We start from the raw sequence: 18,588 nt of genomic DNA, 5'->3' as shown, positions 1-18,588 counted from the left end.
CCACTTGCAACTGTCGCAAGGAATCTCCCATGACCTTTTTCAGAGGTTGAATATCAGCATGCTTTGTGAGCACTGGAAAGCAAGCGCTGGTCACGCAATCGAATTACTACACAGAACAGACATTATGAGGAGTCCAATGCCCTGGACATACACACGCACACACACATGCCCTTAAGGGATAAACCACATTACAGTGAACATTGTATTATATCTATTGAGACAACAACCCCCAGAGATGATACACATTTAAAAACAGCTGATCTAATTAATGCATTGGTCTGGCTGTAACCACTGAGGGCATTTTACAGTTATCAGATCATAAATATTACATTTGGATTCAGACTTGCACTAAAAGGAGCTCAACAGTGACAGAGAGAGCGTTGCTACAGGAGCACCTCCTTTCCTCCGTCCACTCCTCTCCCACCCTTCCACTGAGGCAGCCTATGATGTAATGTTCCTGCTGATGATAGAGCAACCCCCTCTCCTGCTCCTTTTTTTTTTTTTTTAATTCCCCTCCCCTTCCGATCTGCTACAGCTGCTGCTCTCACTGGTGGTGATAGTGGTGGTGGATGCATGCGTGCGGTGCCGGTTCAGCCGCATCCCTGGGCATCTCTCGGGATCCCTGCAGAGCTTCTTTTTCCTCCTCTGTCACCACTCGACTGAGAGCCGCTCCTACTGAACACTGCAAGACCTCCTCTTATAAAAAAGGTAAGACTTCCACCTCACACAAAAGATTTTTTTTTTTTGCAAAAGAGGAAGAAGAGAAGAGATGAACAGAAGGTTGACTGAGTGTCCAGTTATAGCTGTGAGTAAATTGGTGTGGTCGCTGAAAGCTTCTTGTCGCCACGGCGCCGGATGCCATGGGAATTGCTCTCCCGGTGTGCGTGCATGTACTGGAGTATGGTGGTGGTTTCCATGGTAAAGATGAGACATGCTGGCTTAGAGGTAATTCAGCATGTCTTGTGGTACACTACAATCACCTTTAGAGTGAAGTCATCTCTTCTCACATATGCATATTTAATTGGAGATTTGCAAGGCTTTTTATGTACTTCTGTCAGTGTTTCCTGAATGATCAGATTTTTGCTTTTATCCACACATGTCAATTAATTTTCAAACACACTTAACTTGAAACATATGTTTGTATTTTTAAAATTTTTCCCACAGTACAAAAACTGGGCGTGTACACACAGTCTTCTAGGCGAGATGAATGATGCGCTGGGTGTTATTGGCATGCAGGTGTTTGACTGCTTCTGATATGAGAGATTATTTATCTTATGTTGATGCTGAGTCAAACACTTTCCCTTCAACGTCATTGTCTTAACCGGATGTGTAGTTATGGTGCAGGACCTCAGTGGGTTTGGCTATTTTCAGGAGTTGCTTAACATTAAGTCTTGCACTATATCAGATGCTGAGTTAATATTTTATGTCTCGTCTGCCCCACATGTAGATGGGGGTCATAACTTATTCATTCTCAGGATTTTCCCTGCATTTGAATCATCACTCAGTTTTACTTTGTTTGGTTTCATACCATCCATTCATCTGATGAGGTATAATACATTCTAATTTCTCAGAGTCTCTTCAACTCCTCTTTGTTCCACTTGACTTACATCTAAACAACAATCTCATTAGTGCTTTGGGATGAGGGTGTATTCTGCAGAATTGGAAGGGAAACCATGCGGGACTCTTGGGGTCATTTTCAAATTCCTCCATGGGGGAGGGGGCATGTTTACAGTCAAGGTAATTGATCTACAGGACACAGTGAGTACAGAACCGATTATTCTCCATTTGATGAAAAAATAGACAATGCGGCCACTACAAGTCGGTAATTATTAGATGGTCCAAACTGAAAGAGCTCATCATCTTCACCTCCGTCACCTTAAAGATGTGATGTCACCACAGAGATTCAGATATCAGGGTGAAAATGATCTTTGGCTTTGTATTTGATATCCGATGGGGTTTTCTAACCATATTTTTAAAGAGATATGAATCAATACTCCCTCTTGTTTTTTTTGTGTTTGGTTATATGAGAGTAAATCTGCTCTTAATTCACCTCTGACCAGGTCCAAACGGTGGCGGAGCTTCTGCTGACTAGTACTGGGCAATATCCATCCATCAATTAGCTTTTTCTGCTCATTCCTGGCAAGTTGGAGCTTGGACGAGAGGTAGGTGAAAGTTTTGCTAATTAACCTAACTTGCATGTCTTTGCAATCAGAAATCTGAACACTGGAAGGAAGTCCATGTCTTTTTTATTTTTTTTGCTCTTGGCCCCACCCCTAAAACATCAAGCTCTTCACAAATAATTACTTCAATATAATGTCTTGTCAACGAATGTCGTGGTCTATAAATGATTATAAGTCATGATTTTGTTTGACCAACCACCCAAAGCTACTGTAAAGCAGAAATAAAAGCAGTAAAGTCTCACTGGAAGCTGTCGTGTTAATTTATCGTTTTAATCTCCTTGTTGTTGCGGCTTTAACATCATGAAAGGAATGCAACAGCATAAATGGCAGGGAAACTGGTCATATTGGCTCCTTGATGCAGCTATTTAAGCTTTGAAAGTTACATAGAAATTGTTGGACTGCTGAATCAAATTTGTTGCTATGATAAAAGAAGGAGCGGAGCTGGACATTACTGTATGTGGTCGTGATGTGTGGGGGAGGGGATCTGATATAGAAAACACAGGAAAGTTGAGCTGCTGCCATGGACGTGGTGGGCCACCTGACGAGCATCCGAGCTGTTCCTCTTGCTCTTGGCTTTCTCTTTGCTTTGGAGCCGAGCCAGCGACCTTGGTTTAGCAAATCGTTATTCCAATTAATAGTTTGGCAGTCAAAACTACCTTGATCATCAAATGCGTGTCTCTTTTTAAGATAAACACAGGGGGATTGAAGGGGAAATGTTGCTCAAGCACCCTAAGAGAGCGTGACGTGATTAGTAACATGTAGCATATGCTGATGCAGTGAACATGTGACTGGGAGTGTTGGGAAATCCAGTTGTGGTTTCAGTTTGGTGAGTAATAGATAGAGATGGTGACACAGAGCAAATTATCATGTATGCAGCAGTCTAATGAAAGGACCTGAGGTGAGTCACATAGTTGAAAAGATTGCATGCATGCACGCACACAAACACACACACAGACACAGACACACACACACACACACACACACGCACACACACACACACACACAGAAACATACCAGGAATTGTTCATTGGCATCACCTGCCTATCAGAGGGCACTCGTCCCAGAAACCAGCTTGGCCGGAGACCCGCTGTGTCACTGGTGGTGGGCTAATGCTTTTGGTTGTGTCATCAGAGTGATTTTTTTTAATATTGCCCTCAAACAGACATGAAAAAGCTAAAGGTCCCTCATACACCAGGTAATCTGAAATTAGTGTGATTGGTCATTTGCTCGGCACACTGTCCAAAATCCTGGTCAAGTCACAGCCAAAGGGAGTCATTCTCCTCTGTTGACTGTGCCATTTCAGCCTCCTGGACAGTTTATTCAACATTGTAACAGGAAACAATTTCGATTGAAGCTGTAAATTAAATTGTTTATTTGTTGAATATATTCAACAGACAAACAATGATTTAAATATGAAAATGCAGTCCACTCACCCTCATGCTGATGGATTTTCAGTTTTTTAGTCAACAAAACACTCAAATGAATTCTGGAATTCCACAGGTAAAGTGTTGCAGGAATCTCCCAAACAACTGAAGTGAAAGTTGACCAGCTTTTAAACATCCATCCATCCATCGTCATCTTCCGCTTATTCCTACACATTAAGGGTCGCGGGGGGGCTGGAGCCTATCCCAGCGTCAACAGGCGAGAGGCGGGGTTCACCCTGGACAGGTCGCCAGTCCATCGCAGGGCCAACATAGAGAGACGAACAACCATTCACACTCACATTCATACCTACGGTCAATTTAGAGAATCAATCAGCCTCGTCCCCAATTGTATGTTTTTGGACTGTGGGAGGAAGCCGGAGTACCAGAGAGAACCCACACAGACACGGGGAGAATATGGAGACTCCACACAGAAAGATCCCGTGCCCGAGCCGGGACTCGAACCCGGAACCTTCTTGCTGTGAGGCCACAGTGCTAACCACTGCACCACCGTGCAGCCCGCTTTTAAACATACAAAAAAAAAAAAAAAAATCAAATTCCTCCATGCTGCTCATCTGAAGTATTTCAAGTGCCCTGAAGCCGCAATATGCCAAGTTGTTTGGAAAAATACCAGACGCCATGTTTTTAGCCTCCCTGCTCACAGTCGCCTGGAGCTTCCAGCCAGGATACTGTGGTTTTCAAGAGGCTAAAAACATGGAGTCAATGGTGGGGGGGGGGTTTGCAATGCTCTTACCTGGGAATCTCCAGCAGTGTGTTGTTGATTTAAAAAACACTTTACCTGACAATCCATCAGCATCAGGGTGAGTACATAATGACCGAATTTCCAATTTTTTTGTAACCTTTCACGTCGGACTGAAGCTGATACTTGAGTTTGTTTACATCAGCGTCAGTTACTATTGATGTCTGTCTGTTTACAAGATTCACTTACTGAACTGACTGGGACCGTTTTGAAAAAACGTCAAGGAAAGGTGTGACATTGGCAGAGACATTTCACTTTTTCAAAACGGCTTTTGAATTGACCTTGTTGGAGGGATCTTTCTTCAAATGTTGCTTCCGATGCATCATCTCATGTGAAAAATGGTTTAAAAGAAACCATCATCCATTCCTGGGCGAAAGATCACTGAGCAAACACAGCAGCGGAAAGGAAAAGCTGAAAAAGTTGAGGAACTGGAACAGGGGATTTCGGGGGAATTTTGCTAGAAGAATTGCTTAAATTATTCATTGATTATCAAAATAGCTGCCATGTGCATGAACACATTTCTTGTGAATGCATCCCAGAGAGAAACTAAAACTCAACCTCAAAAATGTATCTGTTAACAAAGTAAAAAAAAAAAAAAAACAACTTCCATTTTATTTATTTATTTCTGCCTAAACGTCACGTAACTTTAATGAAATGCTGGAAGTGAGACTGCAAAACAGTATCAGATCTCTTTAGCTTTATTAAAGTTTCTCTCTGAGGACGAGACTTCATGCAAGTAATAACATACATAATACATCTTAAGCCTGAACCAAAGGATGCGTGTAAGTGGTGCGAGGACAAAGAAAGTCCTTGTTATGACCGTGATGTAAAACTCAGAAGTAGTTTGTTTACTTGGATTTTCCTTTCTTTCGTTAGCATTGAACAGATGCTTGAAGTAAGTGCTCACCATGGCCGCCTGCGTTCCATCCAACTGCTGACCACTTGTTAGATGCACATGTAGCAGTTTTACAGAGGTGAAATAAACATTTTAAATTCTCCGTGTTGTGGCTTTTTTTTTTTTTTTTGGAGCACAGCCTAGTAAACTAAAGAATGACAAAAACATTAAAATAGTTTATAAATTGAACCGCATGTTCAGTTTTCCATTAATTTACAGCAATAATAATAATGAAGAAAGAGAAGGAAAATAAGTTGTCAATGAAGGAACATCCTAAATGTGTGGAAATAATGCCAAAACTTTAAAACTTTATAAAAAACACACCGGATTCAAAGCGGGATGATTGTCCCAGAAGTTTTTGCATAATTCTGAAGCTGGAAAAGCAGATTTAAAAAAGAAAAGTATGTAACAAATCCATATTGCAGTTTTGATAAAATGTCGATGAACTGTTCAGCCCTACTTTTGAAGCTGAGAGCCACTCACTCTTCAGCCTCTGTGACTTTAAGTAGCCCAGTGCTTCTATCTCAAGTGTTTCCATCAAGCTAATATGTGAAACAGGGGGTCTTATCGCAGCGCTGTAATTCCTGTACTGTTATTCATTGGTATAGAACGACCTGTCAGCACTTCTGGCAGCTGTGTGAAACCTACTCCAGAGAGTCATCAAACCAGGATGTTCATGTGGTCCATCTGAGGCACAAAAGCTTGTAGTATGGCTCACGTTCAAATGTTAACCATTTCCAACCACTGTTAGGGTGTCTAATTGTAATTGCTGTGTGTGTGTGTGTGTGTGTGTGTGTGTGTGTGTGTGTGTGTGTGTGTGTGTGTGTGTGTGCACGCGCACGTGTAGGGGGGTGTTCTTTGTGTGGAAGTCATGCTGAATAGAGGCAATGTAAAGCGACATTTTGAGAGCAGCCACATTAACGGGGTCACAGGCCATGAAAAAGGCCAGGCTTGGTGTGTGTTGGCGCTCTGGGCCACATGTTTAGACGTCTGCTCTGTGCTCTATGGATTGTTTACAAAAGTTGGTGTGCGTGGCAGTGGCAGGTGGTCACACTCAAAGAGGGGTGTGTCACTAAAGCAGGGCAATGATCCCTACTATGGCCTGAGTCCATCTCAGGTGACTGTGTGCTGTGTCTTGACTCTGCACAAATACACTGAGAATCTCAGCTCCTCAACTTGGCTTTGCATCTCCCTCCTTAGCAGTTGCCTAAAATGTATAATTAGCATCTGCTATTTTAGAAGCAGGCGTCCCAGTCTCAACACCCCGCTATGTTACACTTCTATCTATTTACCCTGGAAATATTTTTGGAGAAGGCATGTGAAGTTCTTCGGTAACACTTCACTTGAAAAGGACTTTTTAAACGCTCTCTACATCCACTGGCATATGCACAACCTGCTATCACTCGCATGCCATGTCTAAGATTTATTAACCAGCACAGAAAAGGTTTTGTCAGTACATTTCAGATCCAAGCAACAAATCATGTGGTTCCTTGGCTCAATTCATGTAACAACCCCTCTGAGATTTTATTACATCCCCTCTGTTGTATTTTGAGGACCTGAGAAGTGTCTCTCACAACTTCCCTCGCTGGCTTTGTAATATAGCAGAGCTCCGTTGCATTCAGCATTGACAGTTACATGAAGTCATTGTGACTTCCACATTAGTTTTATGTTCATTCACACTTATTTGAGGAGCGTTTTTTTTTCCTTTTTTGCCCCCCCCCCCCCACACACACACATACACGCACACGCACACAAAAAAAATGAGATGGAAACTTCTTTTTCAAACATAATTGAAATCACGTGACTGAGCAGCTGATCTCCCGGGTATTCCCAACCTCTGTCTTCCTCTGTGCATATCCAAACGGAAACACAGCAATTGTTTGGGGACATATAACCAGTTTAATTTGTTAAATGTGAAAGACATTAAAGCACCACCTCTGTTTTATTTCAAAAGTTTGACAGATTCAACAGAGGGGAGGTTGGAAATTCTTGTTTTAGAGTTAAATGAAGGTACTGAGTTGTGCTGCTCACCAATATTTACACATTTTGCCTCCATACAGACACAATTTCAAAAGAAAACAGATAAATGAATAGATTTGTCAGATCTGAAAAGTCACATTTAATTGCAAGTTCAACGTGTCAGATAAATGACTATTTTCAATTAAAAAAAAAAAAAGTACTGTGATAATTACTTGAAAAAACAACATATATTTTCTGAGTAATGCGTTTGGCCACTGCAAGCAACTAGGACAGTTTCAGTGAGCTGTGACTCTCCAAGGCCGCCAAACCCCAGGGAGGGGAGGAAGACTCACTTTGCCAATCAGAAATCTTGTCCTACTAGGTTGAAATCTGGAGCCTGCAAGGCTAAAATGACTCAGATCACGTTCATATGCATGAAACCATCAGGTGACCCGCTGGTCTCCTCTCTAGCTGAGCACTACACAAGTATGCACCTGCATGTGGATGAAATGGTGAGGATGACTCAGCTTTGTCAGCAGACCGGCAACTCTGGTTTTCACAACTCATTTGTGGATCTCATCTTTTTTGCACTTGGGGGGGGGGGGAGGGGGGGGTATGGACTGTCACCCATCCCTCGGCGTCAATGGACTGTTCACGTTTCTATTGTGGTCACATCCTTGATTGATATATTCAGTATCAGAAAAATAGGAAGCTGGTCTGATTTAATCATTTCTAATTACGTCAAAGACTTTGGAGACGCTCATCTGTCCGATGCCACTGAGCAGTTACTTGATGACTGTCATTATAGGATCAGGGTTTTTTTTGTTGTTGTGATTTTACTGCTAATTATCGTCATTGAAGTCGATCAAAGCAGCTGGCTGAGAATCAAACATTTGCAATTCATAATAAATTCACAGGAGAGATAAAAAACATAGCTCCGAGGATACATTTAACTTGATTATGACTTTTTCTCTCTTTGAGGCTGCATGTGTTGTATGTTGGATAAATATTTCTGTGTAAACTTGAAGTGCTGATTTTGTACAAGCTACCTGTAATTTCCCCCAAAAGTAAAAAGAAACAGAAACTGATGTGGATTGAAAAGGGGGGGAAAAAGCCAAAATAACCTCATTGCTCTGAGCTATAGAGAGCTGCCCATGTAATCATTGAAAAAAAAAACAACATATTTAATCTTAGTGGATTTTTTTTAAGGATATTTACTTTCATGATGTGAGTTGTAAAGAAAATCATCCCAATTGTATTGTATAACTTACACACCAAAACATAATTACCGCTCTAGAACTCGCTACAAAATATAACATACATTTAAAAATAAAATCAATCAATCACGCAGAGTAAGTAAAATACTACAGTTAGAATTTGTAGTATATTCATAAGATACTAAGTGCATCAAAAGGATAAAATTATCAAATGAAGTCATGTATAAAATGAGGGAAGGTCAACATAACACGGACTTAAAAACAAAACCATTAAAAGGCATAGACATATTTAACTGATTGAAATCAGAAATAACAGAGTTAAACTGAAAGTAGCAAATGTCAAAAGTAGAGTAAAAAAGTGCAACAAAAGTAAAATTCAAAAACTAAATAGATGAGAAAAATAAATAGAATTCCACTAAGAACTAGGATAAAAAAAAAAACCCTCAATCATAAATTGTTTTTTAAAAACATTCCCTGCTGGCCTCAGGTCCTCCAGCAGGCTGTTTGTGCATCAATCATTATCATATGAAAATACAGTGAAGATTAAATACTACAAATAGTGATTGTTAAACACAGTGGCAGTTCAAGTCATAAATGAGTCCAGATGCCGTAGGTGTGCGCCTCCTCCTCCTCCTCCTCTCCGCTCCTCCCTCCTCTGTCTGTGACTGTGTGTAGTGGGCGGGGCTCCAGTGAGTGGATAGGCCAGAGGCAGCAGCAGGCTGTACTACAACACAGTGTCAGGCTGAGGGGAGAGTGTGGACCTGCACAGTCGGAGCTGTCATCCACCAGAGCTTCAAGCGCTGCCATTTCTCTGGATTTTTCTTTTTCACGCATCCTGTAGGAGGGAGGAATCATTCCGCCTACCACCTGAGAGAAACCTTCTTTCAAGTCTGAAGGGGGAATTTTGGGGGAGTGGGACACCAGTCAAGTGTTACAGAGACCTTGTGTTCATTAAGTGTGCGTGCCGTGCCTGCATGAATCATTGATGTGAGTACGCTGCAGCTCTGGTTACCTATTGAAATGATGCCAAGCTAACCAGTCATGTCCCTGTTAGAGGATTATAAACTTTTTATGGTTATGTGGGTGGTTGTTGTTAGTTTTGTCTCTAAAGGGAGAAGAGGGTGTGAGGTGACATAAAGCAGCCCTTTGCCCTCTCTAGTGGAGCTTTATCATGAGGTCTGGGGAGGAGGGAGGGGGGCATTAGTCTGAGTGCAGGCTTGTGAATGTGTTTATGTGTATCTCCTGCTTGTATCGGTGGGTGATTATGTGAAGGAGCTACCCTGGTATTAAGAGATGGTGCTCTTTGACTCATTTACTTTGGAAACACAGCTATTAACCTGGGTGTGCTTTTATTTTGAGGCTAGTGTGTGTGTGTGTGTGTGTGTGTGTGTGTGTCTCAATGATGGCTGTGGACTGATGTGCGCTCTCTGCCAGAGAGTGCAGACAAGCTGATGATGGGAGAGCCTAGAGTAAATATCAATATCGACACAAAATTGTGGTTGTCTCAGTGTGGGTTTATGTGATGGTTTAGCTCCAGTTGAGTAGATTTTTTCTGGTCATAACACTGGGAAGGGGTTCAAAATGTGACACTGGCAGCCACAAGACAGAAGCATCACTAGTTATTGTGTAAAATTCAAATTTCTCGCCTACATGCAGCTGCTAGCACAGACGGGATTAATGCCAAATTGTTTGATGAGTGGGTGGTAGTTAATGAGTAAAAATTTAAAATGGAAAAGTTTGTTGAAAGTGTAAAAGAGGACAAACCAAGCTTGACTACCTGTTACCTGAAGAGCTCATCAAGGAAACTATACTGTACTCAAAGAAGATGTGTTTTTTCCATCATGCATGTGTGTTTCCAGAAGGAAAATCAGCATCAGTGACATCTTATATACGAGTTCATCCCCAGAGGACAGCTGGACTCAAAGTCTGTTTAGCCTACGCTAACAGAGCAGCTGGACATGAAAGATAATTCTCAAGCTTTAACACAGATCCTCAAATTATCGACAACAAGAGCTATAATAAATACAGGCCATCATGAATTTTTGAGAATGTCTGATTACTCCACAAGAGGGTGGAATAATCAACGCAGCTATCTGGTTAGTGACAGAGAGTTTTTGTTTGATGCCCTCGTAGATTCCTCTGTCTGCTGCAGGAGAAAAGCCTGTCTGTGCTGACCTTGGCCCTGCTGTTTTCTTTTGGTTTGATCCACAAAGAAAACAGCTGGCAGTTGCATTCTGGATGCCGGCGGCCTTGACAATGAGCTGCCTGTATGATGCTGTCAGAAAAGCTTTGGCTGGTTGGTAAAGCATGGTGCCTGTTATATATCGATGCCTAGAGTTCATGAAAATATATCCCGTGACATGTTGATAGTTACTTCTGTGTTCACTCAGTGGTGCAGGCAGAGTTTAACTGCAAACAGTTGTTTGAAGAGTGAAAATATATCGTTGTAGCGCTGCTCTGCATCAAGCATGTTGAAAGGAATATAAGCAAAAAGATAAAATTATGCTTCTGTGTTGCATCGTAGCTCAAAGCAGTGAGGCCTGTTGCAGCTTGCTAAATCTGTTCAGAAGGAGAAAAAAAGACAAAGAAGGAATAAATCATACTGCGTCAGATTGTTTTATCACAGCTTAGTCCCCTATGCTGGCCCCATATGCACATGTTTCCATTTTGTCAGCATGTCCCAAGGGCATTTTCTCAGCATTAAGCTACTCTGATTCTCTTTCTTCATCTGTTTATATAGTCAGGTTTTGTCTGTCACCGTGTGAAAATGTGTGTGTGTCTGTGTGTGTGTGTGTGTGTGTGTTCATGTGTGTGAGCGATAGAGAGAGAGAGAGAGAGAGAGAGAGAGAGTAGTGTAAAACAGGCTAAAGGACAGGAGCTCATCTGAATCAAAGTTCTGATCATATATTGTGTCCTAAAAGATGAAAGTGCATAATTCTAGAGATTTTTTGCTGTATAAACTGCGCTACACACTGTTAATGTAATTCATAATGCATGCATTTGTCCGGTGTGCTGCAGGATAATTCCTGTTCACTTATCAAAATGTATTATCTCAAACAAGTGTGCAAAACAAACCCAAAGTTTACAGAAGACTGAGTTTGAATAAGTTATCACTGGCCAAACCAAAACTGTAACAAAACAATGTAACAAAAGACAAAAGAGGAGGAGCCAAAGCAAGTGCTTACCCATAGAAAATGTGATAGTCATTATCCGTCTCTTTTGGTTTTCTGCAAATATAAAATGGAGGGCTTCATGGAAGAGGACCAAGAAATAAATAACTAATGAACTATATCAGTTTTAGGTTTCAGGTGACATGAAGCTAAAGGAAACGGTAAACAATGATAGCGTGCATTTCTGCCAATAATACGTTTGAAATTCTACACACTGCACCTTTAAAGTTATTTCTCAGTCTATACTCACATCTCAAGGGCAGACTGAGCAAAGATGGATTTTCCCTAATGAATAGAAATGCTAAAACTTCTGTTTAAATTCAACAGTTGCACAAGCCATCTAATTCTTGATTTGCATGAATTATAGGCTTTTAAGGCTTTTTTTTTGCTTTTTTTTTCAAACACGAAAACATAGCTGACCGAGCAACCCCTTCATCCCGGTGAGCTCTGACTATTCTGACAGAAAAGAGTTTGAGATACTGGGGAAATTTAGTGAGATAAAATCTCAGTGCAGTGAGGGCTTGAAGGTCAGCGGCTGTGGTTAAACTCCATATTTCTGCTACCTTGTCAGTCTTCATCAAGAAAGTTTCTTTGGTTGAACAAAAATGTGCTGTAGTATATTCTTTTTTTTATCATGTTGGAAAACCACTATTTATGAGCCATGGTTTGTTTTGATGTTGTTGTTTTTTTGGAATTTGATGCCGTATGTCACCAGGTGTCACCAATTGTTACCATGGAAACAAGTGTCAGACTGCTCTTTTTAGGTTTTTTATATCTATAGAAAAAAGTCTTAAAGAAAGATGTGAGCGGCCTAATACCAGATGGAGTTTGTCTGTTGACATGAAACTGTTGATGTTATGATTTCCCTTTTGTTTTTTTTCACCGAGCATCTTGAGGACTTCTCATCTATGGTGCCACGAATGTGACATTAAACAGCAGTTGACAGTTTCCCAGAAGCCTCATTTAGTCGCTGCCATATCACACAACCGCCAGGGTCCTGTGATTTGATCCGATGTCTTTTATTTGTCTCTTTGTGCTGATTAAAATGATGGAGGAAAGGGTTAATGGATGAAGCACGGCTGTGGAGCGGTCAGCCACTTGTAACCTAAAGGTTAAATACGGGCCTTCAGGGAGTCCTATTACTGAGGACTCACTGATGGGAACTCTGCAAACATGCATTCTGGGAGCACAGCGGGTTCCTCTTGTTTATTCCCAGTCCAGCACAGTGCCACGATGTGGGAAATGACTGCGGACGTGGAACAGGGCCAGATCACTGTGTTTGCTCAAGTGTCTCAGAGATTCTCTTGTTTTATCTCATTAAATCCCTCCGAAACGCTCACATGTCACATGTGTAGAAAGATAACTTATTTCATCTGTACACAAATGTGTGAAACAGCTTCGGGCCACCATGTGGAGTGTGTTTACACATGTGAGAAGCACAAAATTGCCTTCTCAGGGTGTGTTTGCATAACCTTTCATCTCGCACCTGTTGCTCTAGTTTAATAATAAAGTTCTATTTTAATCCTCTGAGCAACGTTGGTGCCGATACAGTAGACATAATGGGCCATTATACACGTGCAGCAGACATGTATCATGTTGTTAGCTGTCAGATATGTTTGTGAGCTGCTGGACGTGAGTACGAGAGTATGTCTGATGAATGGAATCAGCTTCTAACCTTCTGAGCCTTGTTTGGCAGCCGCCCCTCCCCCCACTGCTGTGATTTGATATCCTGGAGCATTCCTGGTTGTGCCCTTTCCTTTGCTAATGGTGCTACTGACCCTTTCAGACATTCCTCTCTGATCACAGTCGCCTCACTGTAAACACGCTGCACTTTCTTTTGCTATTACTGTACACTACCATTCTGTCCTGAGGTGTGAGGAGATATATCATATTTACATTCGCTAGATTTGACTTTTCCCTCCAAATTATTGCTCACTAAGCGTGTATGAATATGAGTCGAGCTGAGACGGTCACATGTTTCTCTGTCAGACATCCTGAAATTTTCACATGAGAGATGTTTGAATGAGGGGGGCAGAGGAGTAGCGCTTGTTTATAGTTGTTTCATGCTCAGCTAAGATCGGTAAACAGTGCAGTGGTGTGTGTGTGTGTGTGTGTGTGTGTGTGCGTGTGCGTGTGTGTGCGCGCGTGCGTGCACCTGTGAAATAGACACTCTTTACTCTGATGGTCTAAAAGTTTGTGTGTGCAAAACTAGATGCGTGCAAACTGTGAAAGTGTGTGGAAAAAAAAGGATTGCACAATTCAGGGTTGTAATACCAACGAGGATAATAGTGGTCAAAGCAGCAAACCCATGTTTTCAGTGTAGAAATATCATGTGATTCACTCGTGACCGCAAAGGACCCTCTTGATATCGGATTTAACCATAAAAACAAACTTGAGAGTGAACCCACAGCTTAAGTTAGTGGACACAGAATATGGAGTCTGATGATCGTTAATTCAGAATGCAGAATGTGACAGAAACTGAAGCATCAGAGGTTCCGACTGAGGAGGAACTGCAGCAAACGCAGAAAAATCACAAAAAAAACAAGTAAGCAATAATAAGTGCTACCTGCAAACCTCAGAATAACTGAGGCTTTGGAAATCAAATTGAACGAATAGCTGGGGAAATTTGATATGAAAGAACTGATTTTTTTTTTAATAAATATGGAAAGCATCAGATGAAGGATTTCTTTGAAAAACTTAAAAACCAGAATTGAAATGAACTGAATTTAAAAATTAAATCCTTGTAAACTGTCATAATAAGCTACGTGTTCCCTCTTAATTCTTTTTAGAATTCATGTATCGATCACGGACATGTATCGCAGACATGGCCGATCGTGTACGTTTGCAGTTTGATGCAGTTTAAAATATAAATTATGTCATTGTTATTCACTACATAAAATTTTTGAGGCTTAAATAGTTTACATTTTGCTTCTTGTAAATGTCTCTTTGTACCACTTTATTAAGGAAAAGCGCATTCTAAATTCCATTCAAATTTTTTTAGCCTAGGAAACTAGAGCTGTTTGGGGGAAGTCCTCTTCCAAAGCCTCTTTTTTGTGTCTCCCCTGCACGTGCGTTGCGGGTCAGAGTTGGAATGTTTCACCCGTTTTCCTCCTAAACTTAAAGGCTGCACAAGACCAGATGCAGGTAAAACCTGTCTTGAGTTAGCTGAGTGCTGAGTGTGACGCTAGAGGTTTCACTACGCTTCATCTGAAGTTCATGTCAGGTTGTTCAGCATCTGAACTCCATGTAGAGAGCGATCCCTTCTTCACACACGAACGTAATCTCTTCTTCTCAATTCTATATACTTCTACTGTGAGCGATGGAAGTAGAGATAGAAAAGAGGCTTAAATGGAACAGGGACCACAGGACGGCAGCGGACTTAAGACCTGGCAGACAGGCTGGCAGGGCAGATGTTTTAGGTGAGAGGCACAGTAGATAGCGCTGTTTGAATAATTCATCAGTTTGGATAGAAGACGTGATATTTTAAGACACAGCACAAGACATCGTATGGCCTCTTTCAGCACTTTTTGCGCAGTGAGAGTGGCTGCAGGGCTCAGAGCGCTGCATCTCTGCTTTCGTTCTGGCAGTTATCCACCAGAGTCTGGCCGGTTGAGGAGACAGTTATAGATGTGTGAGCTGCCGGCTCCAGCAGGGCCTCCAGACATCTGGAGGGGTGAAGCTGCTCAGCATGCAGGTGCAGTTTAAACTAACATTGTTGAGGTTTTTCCTTTCCCTTGGCGCAGCGTTGGTGTGGTCAATGGGTCTTAGCAGTTTAGGTCGCATGGAAGGGATACATGTTTCCCAATTACACACAATACATTTCAACAAGTGTCTTACTGCCCCGTTTACAGAGAGTGCTCACCTGTGCCAGACAGGCTATGTGGATGCAGAGTATGAACATTGCATCATTAATCCCACTCAGCTCAACCGCCAACAATGGGAATGCTGGTTCATCAGTCCAGAACAGGAGCCATATCATCAGCAGGAACTTTAACAAGAACTATTTACCATATAAAAACATATATAACTGAAGTCTAGGTAATATTTATCCCTCTTATGTACCAAATAGCCTCAACAAACATTAAAATATGCTTTTTTTTTTAATTTGTAGAAACCAAAATGTTCATCTTTCAACCAATTCACATGAACTTCAAAACTCTGTTGGGAATTCATTAAAGACATCGATAACTGCCTCCTCAACCGGCCTAGAACAGTCTTCATGATCCAGGATGTTGAGCGTTAATCACGGTTGATTTATAATCAAAATCTGTTCAGTATGTTTTTTAGATTCTCTGTAAACAAACACACATATGCCTGCTTGGCAGAGAAAGTTAGTTTATTCAGTAACGTGTAGTGTAACAAATACAATTTCAATGGGGATATTTTATGTATTTCTATGAGATCATATTGGTGCAAATTCTAATTTTTAAGGAGGAAGTAGTAATTTTAACAAGACAGGGTTTAACAGACAGGTAAAATATTGAGCAGTGTAACATATCAGTGTTGTTAGGAAGTAATGAGTAAAGAAGAATAAATTACATGTCTTGAGCCCACTGCTGTTAGAAATTTTGTGTCTGGATTTGAGATGATTACGCGCTTATTAAACCCGAAGGTTATGCAGTCGTGACATGCTCAGATTTCATGGAACATTCTCCAGCAGTTCTGAAGAAATACCCGGAAGTATTGTACCCTATAACACTCATGCTGAGAAGGAATGGTCACAGTAATAGCATCATAATTGAGCTTTCAAAGAATAAAGCTCAGGCCCATTTTACGTAGTCATGTGTTTTTAATGTTGTCAGAGCGGATTCTTCCCTTCTCGTGAATTTTGTGATGCAGTCAAAGCAAGCCTGTTGATATTGTCCCTGCCCTTGGGTCATGTCAGTGTCCTTACATTTTAGAGTTTATAAATAGTGTGATGGATTGCCCCGTGGAGCACAAAGTAAACTGCACAGCAGCCTCTTGGGATTATGGCAAGTAACTTTGAGATACTTCAGCTTTGCAGATGTGTTTTCTTCTACAACTTTTTCACCTTTTTATACTAATATCAATACGCATATCCTTGACCCTTAGTTCCATTTATAGTTTGTATAGTTCCTAGTCATCATTTGGTACTCTCTCTCTCTCTCTCTTGCTCTCTCTCTCTCTGTGGCAGCAACATAATGAATTGTCTCAAAGTTCTGAAAGTAGGTGAAGATGTCTGAGGACGTGCTACGAGCTCTAATACCACAGTGAGGAGGCTCAGCTTTCTAGTAACAGATCATTTCACCTCCATCTGTCCGTGACATCAGCTCCCACCTACATGCCTCCAGCTGTGGGGGTTGGAGTGCTGCATGGACGTGTCAGGATTCTGATTGCATCTCAAAACCCACACAAGAGTGGGCTTTTCACTGCTAACAAAGAGCTACATGAGCTTCGAGGGTCCTTTTTGAAGTGCAATCTCTTAAGTGAGCGTTTTAGCAGAGGAAAAACTTCACAAGTAGAAGTGCAAATTTCTCTGTATGTACATATTTGTTTCAAACTTCCTTGAATGATCAAATTCATTTGCTCATCAGTGATTAACAAATCATGTGATATCAGATATCTGCCCACATACCTGCAGCCAAGCACACTGAACGCTGTCATCTGATAGGTTTGCTAATCCCGTTATTATGCTTGTCGGGTTAAATAGTCAGCCAGCCATTAAATCATCTAGCCTCGGGATCAATGTGGGCCCCATAATATTGTTGTGTTCCAAGCCCTGCACAGGGAAAATTTGAAGTATAAACATGTGGAATTCAACTTGAAATGGTGGTTTGACAAACGTGCCCTTGAGTGACTGCATTAACTCTTGAGTGACAAGAAGTCATCTGCCCCCGTATGGTTTTCCTGATACGCCGCCCTCACAGGTCAAATCCGGTCGTCTAGGATGTTGGTGGTCAATGATTGGAATTTACCCCAAATATCAGCGTGTTTAACGATTCACAAGATGGCTTGGATGACTGGGATACCAAGGACTATCAAGGAATGCGCAGCCTATTATTGATCTTTACTAAGCAAGGTCACCGTGTGTGGGGGGCAGCTGCCCTACTCGCAGACCCTGCATAAAGGGGACGGCCTGCTCCCACCAAGATATTTTAATGTGGTCTATCTGTGAAATAAAGAAGACAAGGAGGAGGATGGAGGATTGTTGAGTGTGATTAAGCAACTGCAGACATCCCCATACTTGTTCTCCCCACTCTTGAAGCTTGATTAGGCCTTTTCACTAGGAATTGTATTTTGAATTCCCCTCGTTATCAAGCTCAAAATGTGACCTGTTTCCCGCCATCTGACTTTTCGGAGAACATTTAAGCACTTTTGAAAGGTGTCATTTTGAATAGGCTGTACAAAAGATATCCGAAGCATGAACGCGAACCCGATAGCACCTGCTAGGACCAACACGTCATTCAAAGATTGTTGCTTCTGATTATCAAAAGAGTTAACCCTGAACATGACGCATGTCAGCTGCTCTGGAAACATCTGATATTACTCAAGTTTGTGAAAAACTCCCTTTCATAAGTATTCTGGTTTACAATGTTTTCACAAGCAGCACTGAGTCACATCCTCTATACTAGTCCAACCTGATTCTCACCATTTTTTTTCTCTGTCAGACCAAAATCTCACAGTGAAAAACTGAGCCTGTGAAATTGAACCTGCTTTTATGAGACTTAATGGAAGTTACAGTACAAGATCCTTGTAATTGCTGCTGTGATTCATGTATTAATCCATTAGTGATGGAAAGTTATAGCCTCAGAGCAGCAACGATGCGCTGTGGACTCAACAATCTCCTGAGCTATATTTGAGGCGGGTCTGTGGTTTGTATCGTTGATGGACATGTGGAGAAGTGGATATTCTGAGCCTTTTATCGGCCTTACACAGTGATGGATGTGTTCTGCTTGTTGCCCAGTGGCCTATAGCCTGAGCTTCTGTCTAAGCCTCTAAGCTACTGGAATGCGCGCAGCTTCTTG

The 18,588-nt window shown here is 41.5% G+C and overlaps 1 protein-coding gene across 2 annotated transcripts in view; it reads left to right on the top strand.

The window, feature by feature from the left end:
- Positions 1–330: 330 nt before the first annotated feature.
- sema4ba (sema domain, immunoglobulin domain (Ig), transmembrane domain (TM) and short cytoplasmic domain, (semaphorin) 4Ba) overlaps positions 331–18,588 on the top strand; it is a 51,718-nt gene continuing 33,460 nt past the window's right edge. The window contains exons 1-2 of one of the 2 annotated variants that reach the window (XM_086208968.1): positions 331–708; positions 2,061–2,162. The gene's annotated coding sequence lies outside the window, so the exon portion shown is untranslated. Of the gene's footprint in view, positions 709–2,060; positions 2,163–9,053; positions 9,420–18,588 lie in introns of those variants that run through there. The other variant, XM_086208967.1, reaches the window with a different exon arrangement.

The sequence above is a fragment of the Aulostomus chinensis genome, chromosome 7 (genome assembly GCF_037954235.1).
Source record: "Aulostomus chinensis isolate RoL2024-O1b breed Wild chromosome 7, RoL_Achi_v1.0, whole genome shotgun sequence".
In the NCBI taxonomy this organism is placed as follows: Eukaryota; Metazoa; Chordata; class Actinopteri; order Syngnathiformes; family Aulostomidae; genus Aulostomus; species Aulostomus chinensis.
This window is presented reverse-complemented; position numbering and strand designations above follow the sequence as displayed.